Source organism: Hyaena hyaena, unplaced genomic scaffold, assembly GCF_003009895.1.
Source record: "Hyaena hyaena isolate Hyena2069 unplaced genomic scaffold, ASM300989v1 scaffold_685, whole genome shotgun sequence".
In the NCBI taxonomy this organism is placed as follows: domain Eukaryota; kingdom Metazoa; phylum Chordata; class Mammalia; order Carnivora; family Hyaenidae; genus Hyaena; species Hyaena hyaena.
In genome coordinates, this window is record NW_024081318.1 from 965,178 (window position 1) to 983,210 (window position 18,033).

Consider the following 18,033-nt stretch of genomic DNA (forward strand, 5'->3'; position numbering starts at 1 on the left):
TTGAGAGCCACATGAGAAAATATATAAAGCTTTTCATTTGGAGGGTTGACTAGCTTCCTGCCAAAATTGATTAAGTAGGAGTGGTAGTTGGCCAGAAAGAGGGACTGAATGAGTGGATTCCTTGAGGGCAGCCAAGAAACAGAAGTCTCTCACATTGAGATGCAGCATGGATTCCCACTGGGAGAGAAATGCACATCTGGGACCTAGGACCTAATGAGCACACATTTGTCTCTGGTGCTTAGATGAGGAAACCACTTCAGTGCTTTCTGAAGACCACATAGGAATATATATGGGAGGAAGGCTGAGAGGTTGAACTCTGTAATGGCCAGGAGGGTGTCAGAAACAATTAGTAAATGTTCAGGAGGGCATTTGCAAGTTTTAGGAGGAGGCAAATCTAATCAGTGCCCTTCTCTGAGTTAAGTCTTACTTAGGCTTTACTTCAGTGGAATATTCAAATAATTTAAAATTATTTTTACAAACATTTTCTGAGCCCTCACTATGTCCAAGAAGTTGTTTGGTGAACAACCTGAAAGGCAGAAGTGATATTCCAAATATTTAACAAATGTTACTACATGGACACTGACCACCTATGTTCTCCATGAATTTTGCTTCCTTTGCTTCTAGACTGTTAAGGTCTCAGGAGTAAGGAACCTATTTCATCTTTCTTATTTCTTCCCTTTTATGCACAGTCCAATGTTAGGATTCAATCAATACTTGCATGAATCTCACAGATGCATGGCTTCTCACCAGTACTTCTTGATAATTCCTATAAATTTAGTTACAGTTAAAAAAACATAATCTAGTTAAAAAACTATTATATTAGTTAAAAAACATTATTCTAATTCAGCTTGGATTCTGTCACCATGATTGTGATTTTTTAAATGCCAGCCTTCTACCCTACTACCTCATTAGGTTAGGGTAACTCAGGTGGAAAGCAAAGGAAACATTTCGGGATCACTGAGTTTTCTTCTCCCCAACCACAGACTTGAGAGTAAGAATCTTTGTTGTTTGGGACAGATGGAGATCACCGTTTCTCCAGATGAGGTGAAGAAGGTGAATTTGACCAGGAGGAAATGTGGTCATTTCGCTGCTTTTCCATAAAGAGTGTAAGCTTGAGTGTATTCTGCTAAGCGAAATAAGTCAATCAGAGAAAGACACATACCGTATGGTTTCATTCATATGTGGAATTTAAGAAACAAAATAGATGAAAATAGGGGGAAGAGAGAAAGAAGCAAACCATAAAACAAACTATAGAGAACAAACTGACGGTTGCTGGAAGGAAGGTGGGTTGGGTGGCTGGGTTAAACGGATAATGGGTACTAAGGAGGACACTTGTTGAGATGAACACTGAGTGTTATATATAAGTGATGAATCTCTAAATTCTACTTCTGAAACTAATATTACATGATATGTTAACTAACTGGAATTTAAACAAAAACTTGAAACAAACAAAAAAATAGTGTAAGCTTTGAAAAGGTATTAATGAGAAATAAGAAAAAGAAAGCTATCTCAGTCTATGCAGTCTTCTACCCTACAGCTTGAAGCTTTTCCTCACAATCTTTTTCTAGGTAGAGTAGAACACTCTATCCTCTTTAAGAGCTACTCTCTGGTTTAGTTATATTTTTCTTTTTCTTCACCATACTGACAGTTGTACAGGTACCTTATACAATTTTAGTGAATTTTTGCCTGATGTAGATCAATACCAGTTTAAGTACTGACAATTTCTCAAAGCACATACACTTAAACGCCACCATGTGAACAATCCCATACAAGCCTTTTTTAAGCCTCTCTTGAAACTTAAGGACTCTATGGGATGGCGTCTAATTGATTTTCTACAGCAAATTGACCCCCTCAGACCTTGGGCAAGTGTTAGAGCTTGCCATAATAAGGTGAAAAGGGAACCCTTAGGATAAATGATTGTGGGTGAAGGGGAAGGTTCAGAGATGCTGACCTAAACTGGAAAATGCCAACAAATTCATCCTTACCAATAGAATGTTAGCATGGAAACTTTAACAGTTGTGGAAGAGAACCAAAATGCCCAAATTCCTTCTTTTGCTGAAAACTCCAGAGCTTTTAACTCCTATTTTTTTTTATATTTTCTCTTCAAGATAGAGAATCCCTTATGTATGCTGATCATATTTTTAAAGAAAATGAGATTCATTCTTTTCTGTTATAAGAAGAGTATATACTTATAAAAAATTGTAAAGCCCAAAAGAAGGGGGGGAAACCCCATCCCATCATATTCCTAATCTATGGAAGTAATCATTGTTTATATATATGTGCCTCTTTGGTCTTTTTTACCCGGATATGAATTTTTGAATATTTCAAAAGAATATAATTGTAATCCTATTGTTTCTAGAATTTAATTGCTCGCTTTCCCCCTACTAATCATAAGATAAAAGCATTTTAATGGTATTGGAAATTAATTATAAATATCATAATTAATTACATCCCAATATGCTATTGAGCAGATAATTTAATTATCTTTTACTGTAGGATATTTATTTCAAAGTTAGAATGTAATAAAATAGCATTTCATAGTTGTGTGGAATAAAAAGGCTATTCCCAGAACCATCCCCCCAAATGGATAATAATAAGTAAAAGCCCACTTCTTACTTTATTTCTAAATAAATTCCAGATAGAACAATAATTTAATATAAAAATAGTATAAAAGGATTAAAGAATCTTACAGTAAATATTTATATAATCTTGACATAGAAGGGTCTTTCTAAGTAAGAAAATAAACCAGAAACCACAAGAAAAATACTTGGTAGATTTAAAGGAAAAATGACAAATAAACTAACAGAGAAATCTCTCTAGAAATCAATAATAATTTTAAAAAGTATAAAAATGGTCTACATTTCATGTTTAGATGACTCATAAAAATATATGGCAGGCTTATTTAAAATATTTACACTAGTAATAAAAGATACATAAATTAAAAGTGTTACATTATTTCTCCTATCATAATTGCAAAGTTTAAAATAGAATACTTTGTGTTGTCATGACTCTAGGGAAGCCAGCACTTCCAAACATTGAGTGGAACTATAAATTGGTACAACTTCTTTGAAAGATATTTTGATAATACATATCAAAGACCCTAAGTATTCAGACTTTCAAGAAATTCTTGAGCCTCAGTGTCTGGGAAGTACAGTTCAAGAAATTTGGGGAGTAAAGGTTTAATTAAATAGGAACCCATAGGTGTGTGTGTATAGATATTCATATCAGTGATCTATTGAAAATAACCTAATTGTCCAGCAACACTGGGTTGTTAAAAACATTTTAGTGTGATCATATAATAGAAAATCATGTGGTTCGTAAATGATGTAAACTTATATGTAGTGTTATAGATTTGAGGACAACCATTGTCAACTAAATAGAAAAATTATTACTGAAGAAAATGTATGCTATTCTATTATTTTTTGCATATATTTATGTTTCTGATTACTTGGAGGGAAAATCTAAAAGACAAAGCAAAAAATGTTAACAGTGATTATTTCTGGAGAATGAGACTTTGACTGATGCAAATTTACAAGCCTCCCCCAATATATTTCCTATTATGTGTCTTATTAGAATCATGTACTTCTTTGATGTACTTTGAATGTACTTGTCTGTATTTGTTTGAATAATAAAAATATGTAAGACCTTTATCTTTTGATAAATAATGAAATCCACATTTTCTTAGGTGCATTCATTATATCTTTCCCTTAGGATAAGTGGCTAGAAGTATGGAAGTCATTTCAAAGAATGTGAATATTTTTGAAACTCTTGGCATATCTTGCAAATTGCCCTATATCAGTATAACACCAATAAACATTAATATAAAAGTGCCACTTTCATCATACTGTTACCATCATTGGTAAATGATTCCTAGTGGGAGTACATTTAAAAATTTTAAATAGTTGTTAATCAGTTGAATATTTTTTCTTTGGGAGCATATTTTATTTTATTTTTTTAAAATTCTTAATATTTTATTTATTTCTGAGAGAGAGACAGCATGAGCAGGGGAGGGTCAGAGAAAGAGGGAGACACAGAATCTGAAACAGACTCCAGGCTCTGAGCTGGCTGTCAGCACAGAGCACGACGCGGTGCTTGAAACCCACGAACCAAACCGTGAGATCATGACCTGAGCCGAAGTCAGACACTTAACCAACTGAGCCACCCAGGCACCCCTGGGGGCATATTTTAAAAACTATAATAACAAATCTTATATTGCAGGGAGTAGTTTTTCAGATAATCATGAAAGCAAACTGGCTTTTTACAGGGCACAAAAATGCTATAGAATTACTGTGACTTTTCTTGCTTTTTAGGCTGATGGGACACAGTGGTAGGCAAATTGACTGATATTGATCATTTTCTTGTCTACCATTTGTAGTTCGGTTGTGTCCTTTGGAGGATCTCAGGGCTTTTCCCTCTTTATTCCAAAAAGTGAGTCAATGTTTAGGTAAAGGGTATTTTACTGAATCCTACTTCCAAGAGATGGTGTTTTCAATGTACTGAGCAAAAGAATGTTAAGATTATCAACCCTGACCACAATTGTCTCTTTTTTTCATCCTTTCCTCTTTGAATCCCTATTTTGGTGGAAGATAAGGACTTTATCTTGAGAAGGATATATATGAGTCACCTATCTGCTCTAGGCACTGGGATAAATGTTCTCTTTTTCTTCTCTCCCTCCTTTCCTTCCCTCCTCTTTTCCTTTTTCCTTCCCTTGTTCTCCCTTTCTCCATCTCCCCTGTCTTGCAGGTGCTACTTCCCACTAATTATCTCACTCTTCCCTGTCCTGGCCTTTCCTCACCATTGCCTTTGGAACAGAGAGGATTAAGTTTGAGGTTAGGCTTACATAGAAAGGAGATAGGAAATCTACTTGGCCTTATTTGGTTTACATCACCTAGGTAAAAAACATATCTCTTTGAGGTCTACATTGGCTTGCCAGGGAACTACATTTGGATTATAAACCAAAGCCTCAAAATCCTATAGAGCATGCATTAATCTAGTCTTGTTCTCTGGGCTCTATAGTTTACAGGCATCTTGAGAGTATTGGGTCATGCTATTACAGTAGAGAATGTTAGCTGATCACAAAGACCAGTCCTTTCCTCTTCTTCTTGAGTAAAAAGTTAGACTATATTTTCCAGTGTATTTTCCAGTAAGTTTTGGTCATATGACTGAGTTCAAACCAAAGCAATGTGAGTGGAAATGATTAGTACCCATTCCCAAGCCGTGCCATAGAAACCTCCCTTAAGTGCTTCTACATGAATTTTCTATTTCCAATTTTTGGGAATAGACATCTGAAGACCTTGAAACCCATGAGTTATTGATGCTGTAGCCCTTAAGTTGGATAGTAGTTTTTATCAATATAGAAACACTCACATGTTATAGGATTTAATACCAGGGTAAGGATCCTAGGTGATGTTGCTAACCTGCTGCTAAGATGGCTCTTGAAATTCTGGAGAAGGCAATGGCCTACACTAAGTGGAGCAGAAAGACTCTGTGATGAAAAAGAATATCCAAACTTTTAGGCTATGGCAACTCACGGGACCTGTCACAGTATAATCCAAAGGACTTGGATTATCTGAACATTTCATAGAATATTGATTTAGTTAGTTGAATCAGTGGTATCATATTCATAGGACCAGATAAAAAAAGACATGCCAAGTACATTAAAAGCAATTCTCTATGTGAGAAAAGGCTGGGGAACAAATCTTATGAAGTTTCACTCTCCTGCAAAGTCAGTAAAGTTTTTAGAGGTTGAGTATTCCAGGGCATGCCAGAAAATCCCCTCTAAATTAAAGAATAAATTATTTTACTTTGGACTTTCCACCAGTAAGAAGGAAGCACACACTTTGTAGATATCTCCATTTTCTAGAAGCACACATTCCACACATATGGCCTCAGGACCATATGCCAAGTGATTAGAAAGACTACTAGCCATTAATGAGCCCAAAGCGGTAAAGCCTTCTGTTGCAGGTACAGGCTACGGTGTAGGCATCCCTAGCATTTGGACCATATATCTGGATAGTTCCTATAGCATTATGGATATCTATGATGGGAAAAAGATGCTATGTGGAACTTATAGCATACAACAGTAGAAAAATCACAACATAAACCTCCAGTGTTCTGAAGCAAGGTCAGGCCATCTGCAGTGGTGGATTGCATAGCATTCAATAAACTTCTTGTGCTATTCTCCTGGGTCCTGATAAAGACAGAGCTCCTGACCATAAGACAGTAAGCAGCCATGTGAATAGAATTGTGTATCATAAGCAGATTTCTGCAATATCCACCAAGTCATATGGTTGGACAGGTCCAGCCAGGGATAGGGTCACTCTGAGGAATACGGTGGAAAGCTCCAAGAGTCCTGTTGGGATAGAAGATTAAGAAAGATGGGCCAGAGCTGGCCAACCCACTATTATAGTGAGAATATTTTTTAGTCATGCTCTAAGACCTCATCCTCTAAAAGCTCTCATAAAATGAGCTAGTATGTTGTCCTGCAAATGTTCATGAATTATTGCCAAACTTCTGGTAATCAAATGAGTAGGGTCAATTTCTGCAAGTGCTTTGAGACTCCATATTTTGAAAAAATTGCACACATCATAAGACTGACTCTCTATTAGATCCTATAGCTTTTATCTACTCAACAGGAATGCTGATACTCAAGACATTGGATACACTTCTCACCTCCAATATCCTTTATCTACTTTCTTATTTAATTTCTCCATCACAGTTATCAGCCTCTAATTATTATTTATTTTATGTTGTTTATTGTCTTTTACTCCCACTCAACTGTGGTTGACATATAGTAATAGCTTGATAATTTTTTCATGTGTGTGAATGAATGAATGATACATAGGAGTCTAGTGAAGGATCTTATTTAAGTTCTCTTTGGTTAATGGGTACAATAGCATACTGAAGTTGGAGTGACATAGAATGGATACTCCAGTTATAGTGACTTTATGAGGATATTGACTATTTCCTGACTATTCCTATATATCTTCCCTTGTGTTATCAGTGGTCCTGGTTTACCATATACTCAGCTTTAAACCATTCATCTTAAAAGGAAGAGCCAAAAGTAGGATAATGCTAGCCTCTAAAGGTATTTTAAATATTTTAAAGCTTTCCATTTGGTGAAGGAATGTAGGCACAGAGGCTGTCCCTTGGTTTGGGGGATGCCTTTTGACAGCTTCAGATGGACACCCCAGATTTGCTCTACTCGGGGTATACCGACATCTCTCTTGGTCTCGCCGTTTCTTCCCTTGTGTCTTTAACTTTTTTGAACTAAGATAGCCTCGTCACCAGAGTGATAAATACAGTGGATGTATATTCAGGGTAGATAAATGGGAAATTGTAGTTTGATCAGCATATGAACATACCCAAATGACATGTGGATTTAACTCAACCTGCCAACAGATATAATGTAGAATGGGACAAAGGAAATTATTTTTTATGTCCAACAGCATGCCTAAGGTAAATATATATATACACATATACAGTGATGGTGAAATATAAATGTCTCAAAGAAGAGGGAGTTAATGTTGCCTGTGTACACTTGGAATCAGACTTGAATTCAGTGATTCCTTGGGATTCCAATGCCACTTCTCATCAACATTCAAATTGAATTCATATCAGCATCAAACTAAGAAAATTGTATCTGCAATTTATTCTTATAAATGATAACATTACCTACTTTATATCTTATGGAATTTATCACCTAAAGCACCTACTTAACACATGGCAAATCATGCAAAGCAAGAATCAGAGAACCCCTACCATGGCACAGCAGTGGAAGCATATTTAGGGGAGAATTTCTAGCTAATAGTGCCTTCTAGTCCCAAGCAAAAAAAAAAAAAATAACAAAATAATTTAAATTCACCCCAGTTCTTGATAACCATTTTCAGTATACTTACATAAACCTCTGTACTGTTCCATTAGAATATAATCACTTGAAATTCATTTTCTATTGCGGGTTCATTACAAATGATGAAATTATTCCTAAGTACTGTCACTAAGAATGAACTGAAATAAATTTTGAAGCTTCATCGTCTACAATAAATTTTCTTTTCAAATCTGTCAACATTTCAAGTGTTTGTAGCATACTTGAGGGAGTCTGTCTAGCACAAAACCCCTGACTTTTGCATCTTTTGAATTTTAGCTAAATGTGCTGAATACCTTGAATAAAGTGTATGTATTATGCTCTGAACTGCATTACATCCCATCCCAATTCCAGCTGCCTTGGCTTACTGAACGACCTAACACCAACAGCAACAGCTACAACAGAACTTCTACTAGACGGAATGCTATGGATAGTTAGTACTAGATTCCCCATGTTACAGGTGAGGGAAATAAAGCTCATGATTTTAAATAATTTTATACCAAATATTATTAGTCATAAGTATGATTGGCACATATTCCAAAGCAGATTTTTCTGGTAATAAAGCCCATGCTTACCACCATTAGACTGAATTATTTACTGCTATCCTGTTGACATTTTTTGACATCCATACCATTGTTTAATATTTACCTGGAACCAACTGGAAGGTGTTAGAAAGGTACCCAACCACTTTTCTGTCTCTCTTTCTCTCTTTTTTTTTTAATTTTTAAAAATGTTTTATTTATTTCTGAGAGAGAGAGAGAGAGAGATGACACGAGCAGGGAAGGGTCAGAGAGGAAGACACAGAATCTGAAACAGGCCAGGCTCTGAGCTAGCTGTCAGCAACAGAGCCCTATGCAGGTCTCGAACCCACAGACCATGAGATCATGACCTGAGCCAAAGTCAGACAGTTAACCGACTGAGCCACTCAGGCGCCCCTCTCTCTCTCTCTCTCTCTCTGTCTTTTTTTTTAAACAATCTTTTTATCCCACAATAATGATGATTTTAAAAAGGTAAAATGATAACAAATATTTTAAAATATGCTGCATACAAAGAAAGATCTCTGTTCACTTGACAGGTAGTATAGCATATTAGAAAGACCAGGTCTAATGTGTCTTGGGAGGTATACACTTCTAAGTTCCAATCACAGGTTTACTACTTACTGGCTGTGAGCCCCTGGTTGATATTTTGGTCACATGCTTATTTGCTCTTAGATCAATTCCTTTTCCTTCCCCTGATCTATTCTGTATTGCAAGGGCACTGCCTTCAGCAAACTGCATTTCACATACTCTTTTGCCAACTGGATTCTAGGTGGGATCAGCTAATGGAGAGCATTGGCAGAACATTGGAAATAAGAGAGAATCCAGATTCTTTTTCTCTGGCTCCCTCTGCTCTAGGCAGTAAGTAAATAGTTCCATTTTCTTTGTACTTCCTGCAGCATAGTGATTTTAGCTTATAATGACCCATCCCAGTACTTTGACTCTGATAACACCACCTACTCCTTATCCCATTAGTGGTAAGGCTGCTGGTGGTTTCCTTCTATTCTTGAACTCTGGGTTGCCTCACTGTTTCCTATGTGCCCTTTCAGATCCTCCAACTGCTTGGTGAAGAGTTCCACATTCTAAATGTCCCCTATTGAACAACCTAATGTGGGTTCTGTTTTGTAAACTAATGCTGACTGACATAAGTATGATGAAATACTCAACTTCACAGAGACTCAGTTTTCTTGTTTATAAAATAAGGATGATAATAACTACTTGCAATTCTTACTTAAACTCTCAGTGCCTCAGTTTCATCATCTGTGAAATGTGGATAAGAATACTACTTAACTCAGAGATGAGTAAGCTAAGGGGTGCCTGGGTAGCTCAGTTGGTTAAGCATCTGACTTCAGCTCAGGTCATGATCTTGCGGTTTGTGAGTTCCAGCTCTGCGTCGGGCTCTGTGCTGACAGCTCAGAATCTGGAGCCTGCTTCGGATTCTGTCTCTCTCTCTCTCTCTGCCTCTCCCAGTTCGTGCTCACTCTCATTCTCTCTCTCTCCAAAATAAATAAATATTAAAAAATTTAAAGAAATGAGTAAGCTAATTACTATAAGAAATAAATCATTCAATTCAGCAGATTATCTTACTAATTAAGCATATATAGGTAACATAGGGTAGAAATGTGGAAGCCGAGTTGGATCTCAAGTTTACACTGTTCTTGTCATTCAAGAGACTCAAGCTGATGGTAACTTTGGCATCTTCAACACAGGGCTTCCAAGATTGCCCTGGGGGTCATGTCCATTGGACTAACCAGAAAATGAAAGGATAACATGGGTGATTGTTACAGGCTGAGACAGGAAGTGGTTCACTTACACCCACAGTTCACTGGATACAACTCAATTACACTGTTTCATTTAATAACCAGGGAGACTGGAGAATTTAGTATTGGTAAGTGTGAAGGAAGGAAATTATTTTTGTGATCAGCTAACAATTTCTGCCATAGCTTCATAGGGATTATATGAGGATTAAACTAGTTAATACTATAAAATATGTAGAACTAATATTATATTATATTGGTGTAACTTATAACTGTTAGTATTAAATAAGGCAGTGCTTGGGATGCCTGGGTGGCTCAGTTGGTTAAGTGTCTGACTTTAGTTCAAGTTATGATCTCATGGTTCGTGAGTTTGAGCCCTGCATCGGGCTCTCTGCTGTTAGTGCAAAACCTGCTTTGGATCCTCTGTCTCCCTCTCTCTCTGCCCTTTCCCCACTGAAGCTCGCTTTTTCTCTCTTTCTCTCCCTCTCAAAATAAATGAATAAACATAAATAAATAAATAAATAGATTAATTAATTAATTAATACCATAGTGTCTGTAAAGAGTCTAGCAAAGAGTCTGACATATATAAAATACTCAAGAAATGTAATATATCATCACCATGAACTCATAATCATCATCATCATCATCAATATAACCATCACCTGAGAAATGAGATATGAATGTAAAATTTAATTATACCACTATTTTGGACAAGACTTTTTAATTCATGCACAACTGTGAAATAAAATGTCAATATTTTATTGATGATAGTAAAGATAAATTATAAGGTAGATAGGAATTTTAAATGAGATTGGATATGAAATTGTCTACTGCAATGTATAGTATATGACATATACTAAAAAAAATTATTTAATCATCTCCTTCCAGAGATTCCAAGGATAAGAAGTTGAGAGGGACCCAGAGATCAATAATAGTTATTTTCCATAAGGTGGATACAATCTGAAGGGAGAAAAGAATTATATCACACAATATTCTAGGTACTCTGGCCTTTATAGAAAATACATTTTAGTAGAAAAGCAAATGATAAATAAGTAAACAAAAATATATGTATATATGTGTATGTGTATGCTTCAGATAGTAGAAAGTGCTACCAAAAAAAGCAGAGAGAAGGTATATAGAGTAATGGTGGTAGTGGAGTGGGGTGTCCCATAGGGTACTTAGCTAAATTTTCTCTGTAAAGAGGCATTTGAGCAGAGAGGCATTCTCTGGGATGGAATTGGTAAAGAGGGGAAAGGAATGTGAAGTGTGGGCTAACATAAGCTCATGGTCTCAGGATCAAAGCTGGAATATAGGTGTAGTCAGATATCCCTGCTTTTAATTTTCAGATCACCAGTGTTGGTTGTCTGAAAATCTTTCCCATGATTAGAGATGCAAAGGAGGCCAAATAGAGAGAACCACTTTTAAATCCTAACTCAAAGGCTTGTTCAGTTGTAGGGATCATTCTTGGGATTAGGGACAGAATAGAACTGAAAGATTCCATCCCAGGTTAGTCCCTTGGCAAGACTCTTCTCAGCTCTTGGGAAGTCCACTGAGGACTGGTGTGGCCAGCACAGAAAAATCTGAACCACAGGTATCCAAGAAAAAGATGGTGTTTGGGGAGTGATATTCTGGAAATCTGCCTATATATTGAGATGAAAGGAATCATGTGCTGGATCCTCACATGATCTGTTTCAAGCAGAATTTTATATTCAGTAAGAGGACCATGGGGGGGAAATTAAAATGACAATAGAATTTATGTAGTGGTAAAAGTCATGGACCAAAAATGGACTGTGTCCTTGTCCCAATTACTGGTTTACTTGATGACATTCTATTTTTCTGTCTGAAAATACTCCCTGACGCATAGGGCTGACCTCTGATAATGTGAAATTGAATTCAACATATACTTATTGACCTTTATTGTGTGCCAGGCAGTGGTATACATCTGGGGATGCAGTAAGAGATTACATTTCAGTGAGGAAGTAAGACAGTAAAAAACAAATATGTGAGTAGCATGGATAGTATGTTAGATGGTGGTAAGCAGTATGAAGAAAAATAGGTAGGAAGTATGTGGAAAGGGCCAGACTTTAAATAAGATGATCAGAGAAAACCTAAATGAATAAAGGAAATATAGGTTAAGATCTTAAGAAAAAGAAGAAGGAAGCAATTGGCTTTCTTGGGATAGAGCATTACAACAGAGGAAACAGAAAGAACAAATGTATTGGTGCAGGGATATATACCTGCTGTGTTTATGCAACAAGAAAACCAGCTTGTAAGCAAGCAGAGAAGTAATGGGAGTAGGATGGGATAGAATAGACTAATGGAAGAAACCAAATCTGGAGAACCTTGGAAGCTACTGTAAGGACTTAGCTTTTAGTCAGAATGAAATGAAAAGCCATGTAAGTGTTTTGACAAGAGGAATGATATTATCTGACTTATGTTTTAACATGATACCTATAGTTGCTGTTCGTCCATAGAGTGAAATAGGGCAAGGGCAGGAGAAAAGAGACTGGTTAGGAGACTATACCGTCTGCTTGCTTCTTTCTGTGTACTTAGCCTCCTTAATGGTGATATACTTTCTTTACAATCCTATTTCTTTTGCTCTTAAGCTTCAAATTCTCTCATGTGCTCTTTCTAATCTCCTAATTTCCTCAGGAAAATGGATAATAAACTTGTTTACTTCGGGATATAAATTATTTATAAGATGTTTCATAAGCAGAGTATATAGTTGAAACAAAAGGAATGACACTCTAATTATAGAATTTCAGTCATAAATGCACAGGTATTTTATTTGGATCAGTGGATCTTTTAAAAATAACTAAATGACTTTATATAGACACTTAGGTACTCTGGATAATCAGGTAAGACTTAGTTTTGTAACAGTAGGTAAATTACACAAACAGGAAAATATAAATCCAGACTTGTTTATCCTTTCATAGGATAGTAGAAAATCATATTCTATTTTCTTTTTCTATAGAAATTTCTATAGAAATGCCAAATTCTAGTCCAATCACTCACTAAATCATTATAGATTCCATCTCATCTCTTTAATCTCTCTTCCCTACTGTCATCCTAGTGTTGGCTTGAGAATTGAATTCATCTCCTAATTTGTTTCCAGCATTTCAGGCTTAATCTCCTTTCTATTCTTTCCAGTCTCCAAACCATAATGATCTTCTGAAAATGCAAATAGTGTCATTTCCCTGTTTAAAACTCTTGAGTTGCTCTCCAGTACCCTCACTTTAGCACAACCCAATATTCTTGGTCAGACATAAAGTCCTTTAGGAACTAGTCTCTCCATGCCTCTCCAAATGATCCCCCAACCATCCCACCTACCCACATTTTTGCTCCAGCCGCATTCCATGCTGTCAGTTTCCTCTGGGGCTTGCTACTTTCCATCTTATCACCCTGGTAAAAAGTTTTATTCTCTTTACTTCCCTATTTATCATCAAAATTCAAACAATGAACTTATGTTGACCCTTCAGAGTTCAGTGTAGATGTCCCTTCCCTGGAAAACCTTTCCTTATGCCTATGATTTAATTAGATGCTTCTCCCAAGGGTTCACACAGCAATCTTCTCTGCCATTTTCATTTTGCAAAGCAAAGCTTTTTTTCTGTTATTTGCTAGTTTGATTTTGAGACATCCTCATTAGATTTTTAGATCTTAAGGACTAAGACCTTCCTTATGTTTGTGTCTATGATGCTTAAGAGAATGCTTAATACATAATGGAAGTTCCATAAGTGATTGAGTGCATAAGTGAAAGCTAGTATGTAGAATTTCTTACAAAAGTACAAAACATGAAATAAGGGAAAATGGTATTATTGGTCTCCAAATACATGAGTTGCTTGAGAGAAATACAACAATTTCTGGTACTCAGATCAAAAGGAAGTTTCTCTCTTGAACCCTCATAGACAACACACTAACAGTACAATAGGCTTAAATCCTGTGTAATGAGAAGTAAATAAATTAGTTAGTATAAATTGGTGATACTAATTTGTAACTTACTGAAGTTAGGGAGCCTGGACATGATGGTATCTTTTGTTCTTTTCTAGTTTTAAGCAATTTATTATTTATTTATTTTTTAAATATTAACTATTTTTGAGAGAAGGAGAGAGACAGAGTGCGACCAGGGGAGGGGCAGAGAGAGATGGAGACACAGAATCTGAAGCAGGCTCTGAGTGGTCTGCACAGAGCCCGATGCAGGGCTTGAACCCACAGACCATGAGATCATTACCTGAGCAAAGTCAGAAGCTTAACCCACTGAGCATGTGGACTTCTAAGACCAGTGAATACTGATATTTGATATTACTGGTGTTTGGAGCCCCATTTTAAGCACATTTAAATGGTGATAATCATTCCAGTGCAGGTCTCTGCGAAAAGTTCACATATTCATTTGTAGGTGATTTTCTGAAAGATAATGTATGCTAAAAAATTTTTGAACATAGAATTTACCTAATTCAACACTAAATTTATATCAATAATTCATTGTAAATTAAGGATTATTACATGCAGCTGTCTAAAAATAAGTAATTTTAAGAAAAGTAAAAGAAATAGTTCATGATTATGAAAATTCAATGAAAAAATCCACATTAAAAATAAGCATAATATTAAGCTGCAATATTTTTTCATGATCATTATATAATAAAAGTTTTTCTTCCAATTAAGTGATACAGTCTAGTTCTAAAATATTAAAATGAAAGTAGTCACTGGATTCTTTTTGTATTTTTAAAAACTTTACTTGAAAATAGCAATCAGGTCAATTCATTTTTCTTTTGTGGGTTAAGAATAGATGATTTTGTTATTTCAGTTTCCATTAAATTTCTAGGGTTTAATTATATCTTTCAAGCATTGGGACTTCTTATCCAATGTGACCCCAGAGTGCTTTCATGATCTATTTCTATGCTCTCTGGGCTTTAGAGAGGAACTTTCTAAACTCATTTCTAAATCTAAAAGATTCCCTTTTAGGTTCTCTGCATTTTTAATAAAACAGTGAACTGCAATTCTGCTTCTGGTATTTACCTAAAGAAAATGAAATCACTATCACAACAAGATACTTTGATTCTCATGTTCATTGCAGCATTATTTATAATGGCAAGATATGGAAACCACCTACATGTCCATTGGTCCATTGATGGGTGAATGGATAAAGAAAGTGTGATACATATACAAGCACGTGCACACTCATGCATGCACACACACACACACACACACACACACAGAGGAATAGTATTCAATCATAAAAAAAGAAATCCAGCCATTTGTGAAGACATATGTAGAACTTGATGGCATTACACTAAGTGAAATATGTCAGGCAGAGAAAGACAAGTGCTATATGATCTCTCATATGTGAAGTTAAAAAAAAAACTCTCATAGGTACAGAGAAGAGGTTATCAAAGGTAAGGTTGTTAGGGTTAATGAAATGAGTGACGGGGGTTAAAAGATACAGACTTACATTTATTTTTATTATTCTTTTAAATGTTTACTTATGGGGGAGGGGCAGAGAGAGAGGTAGACACAGAATCTGAAGTAGACTCCAGGCTCTGAGCCTGACACGGGGCTGGAACTCGTGAACCATGAGATCATGACCTGAGCCGAAGTCGGACACTCAACTGACTGAGCCACCCAGGTGCCCCCCAGACTTACATTTATAAGATAAATAATTCACAAGGATATAGTATATATTGTGATGACCATAGTTAACAGTATTGTATTGCATATTTTAAAGTTGTAAGAGAGTAGATCTCAAGTCTTCATCACAAGAAAAAATATAACTATTGATGGTGATTCATAATTAAACTATTGCAGCAATAATTTGATAATTATACATATATCAAATCATTATGTTGTATACCTAAAATTAATAAAATGTTCTATGTCAATTATATCTCAATTTAAAATAGTTAAAATGTTAACTATTTGGAATCATTCAACAAATATGAGTTTTAAGCCCAAATTGTCTTCTAAATTGCTGTATACATTTGGACAAGGCACATCAGGCTTATAGGTCTATTAAAGGAGATGTTTGAATTAGATGTTATGTGGTTACGTGACTTTATGATTTGTACAAGAACCCTCAACTTTTTCTGCAAATCCTCTAGCTGGGCAGGTACTAAACTGGATGCCTTGAGCATGTGTACTTCTCTCCTTTCTTCTTTTTTTTTTTTTTTAATTTCTATTTTATTTCTAGAAGAGAGAGAGAGAGACAGCGTGAGCAGGGGAGGGTTAGAGAGAGAGTGAGACACAGACTCTGAAATAGGCTCCAGGCTCTGAGCTGACAGTCAGCACAGAGCCCAACGCGAGGCTCGAACCCACGAACCACGAGATCATGACCTAAGCGAAAGTCGGATGCTCAACCGACTAAGCCACCTAGGCGCCCCTCTCATTTCTTAAGACAAGTGAGTACTGCTATCTGATATTACTGGGGTTTGAATTCCCTTTTTAGGACTAGGCAACTTAGGGTCTCAAGATAAAATAAAAGAGGACGCACACCTTTCAGCCATCAAACTCTTTACTGCCCAGTAAATCTATATTGATTTGTAGATATGAGATAAGAGGAATATGGTGGATTTAATGTTTTTCTGCTATTTAGTCTCATTCTGCCACAAAGTTGCTCTAAGTACAGAAATTCTAATTAATTGAATATATTGCATCTGTACCAATAAGTTCAATGACCTAAAGTATATTATTTTTCAAAAGCTATCAAGTGTGGTATACCTGATGCTGAATTTATTTTCAGCCTGACCTTCTGAAACAAAACTTTCTACATCACATCTCTGTTATCAACTCTGGCTTCATTTATTTTGAGAATTTCCTTCTTCTGAAATTAGCACAGCAAACTTGGAAGGTTTTAGAATCTAAAGTCCTGAAGATTTCTGGATCAAGGAAAAAGTGTTTCCCATTAGGTAGTGCATGTTTATCAAAAGCAGATCATGGCGACTACATTTATTTTCTTATTCCAAACATTGGTTTGATGAAGATACTGAATTATTAGGGATAATAGAATCTACTGAATAGTATAGAAAAGCTAATTTACCAATGAAGGGATTGATCATTGTTTAACGTAGTAAGTTCCTCAGGTGGTAAGACTTCCTAAACCTTGATGTGTATGTACATAATCTACCCCAGTAGCATTAACCTTAGATTTTATTGATATGGCAAAATAAATTCAAAGAATATATTCATTATCTTAGGGTGAATTGCCTTATGTCTGTGCTCCAGAGAGAAAGAGAAGAAAGAAAGAAGAAGGAAGAATGCCTTTATCAGAAAATCAAAAGCCTTCCCAGAGGTTTTCATATTACTTCCCAGAGGAAACAATCTCTGAGTTTAAGGTGGGTGAGTGGGTGAGGAAGGAGGCATCAGGAGACACAGGGACCATTCTCATGCATCAGGACTTACTCTGGACCTGTAGATATTGATTCAGGACTTTTGGGATTCTACTTGTATTAACACTAGTCTGGTTTTATAAAATGAATCAGAGCCATTTATATGCCCATAAATGGCCTGAGACAATCCCTATACCATCTGATTAACCTCTCCTTTAAATCCTGACTTTAACCCATCTTTCAAGCTCAGTGTTCCTGATATCATTATTAAGCTATTACAAGGGAATGTTTGGTATAGTAAGTAAAAGCAGGGTAGTCCAGTAAACCCTGGTTCTGGCTGTGTTTGAGGTCAGAAAGCACAACCATATCTAGAAAACTCACATAGAGATTGAAATGGTAGTTGGAGATGATATAATTTATGGTTGGGCTGGTTGTAGGATGTGTGGGAGAGAAAATAGTCAAGAATACTTCAAGAGTTCTGACCTGAGTAATTAGAATGGAATTATCAACTGTGATGAGTAAGACTATAGAAGAGACAGTGTGTGTTGGGGTGCCTGGGT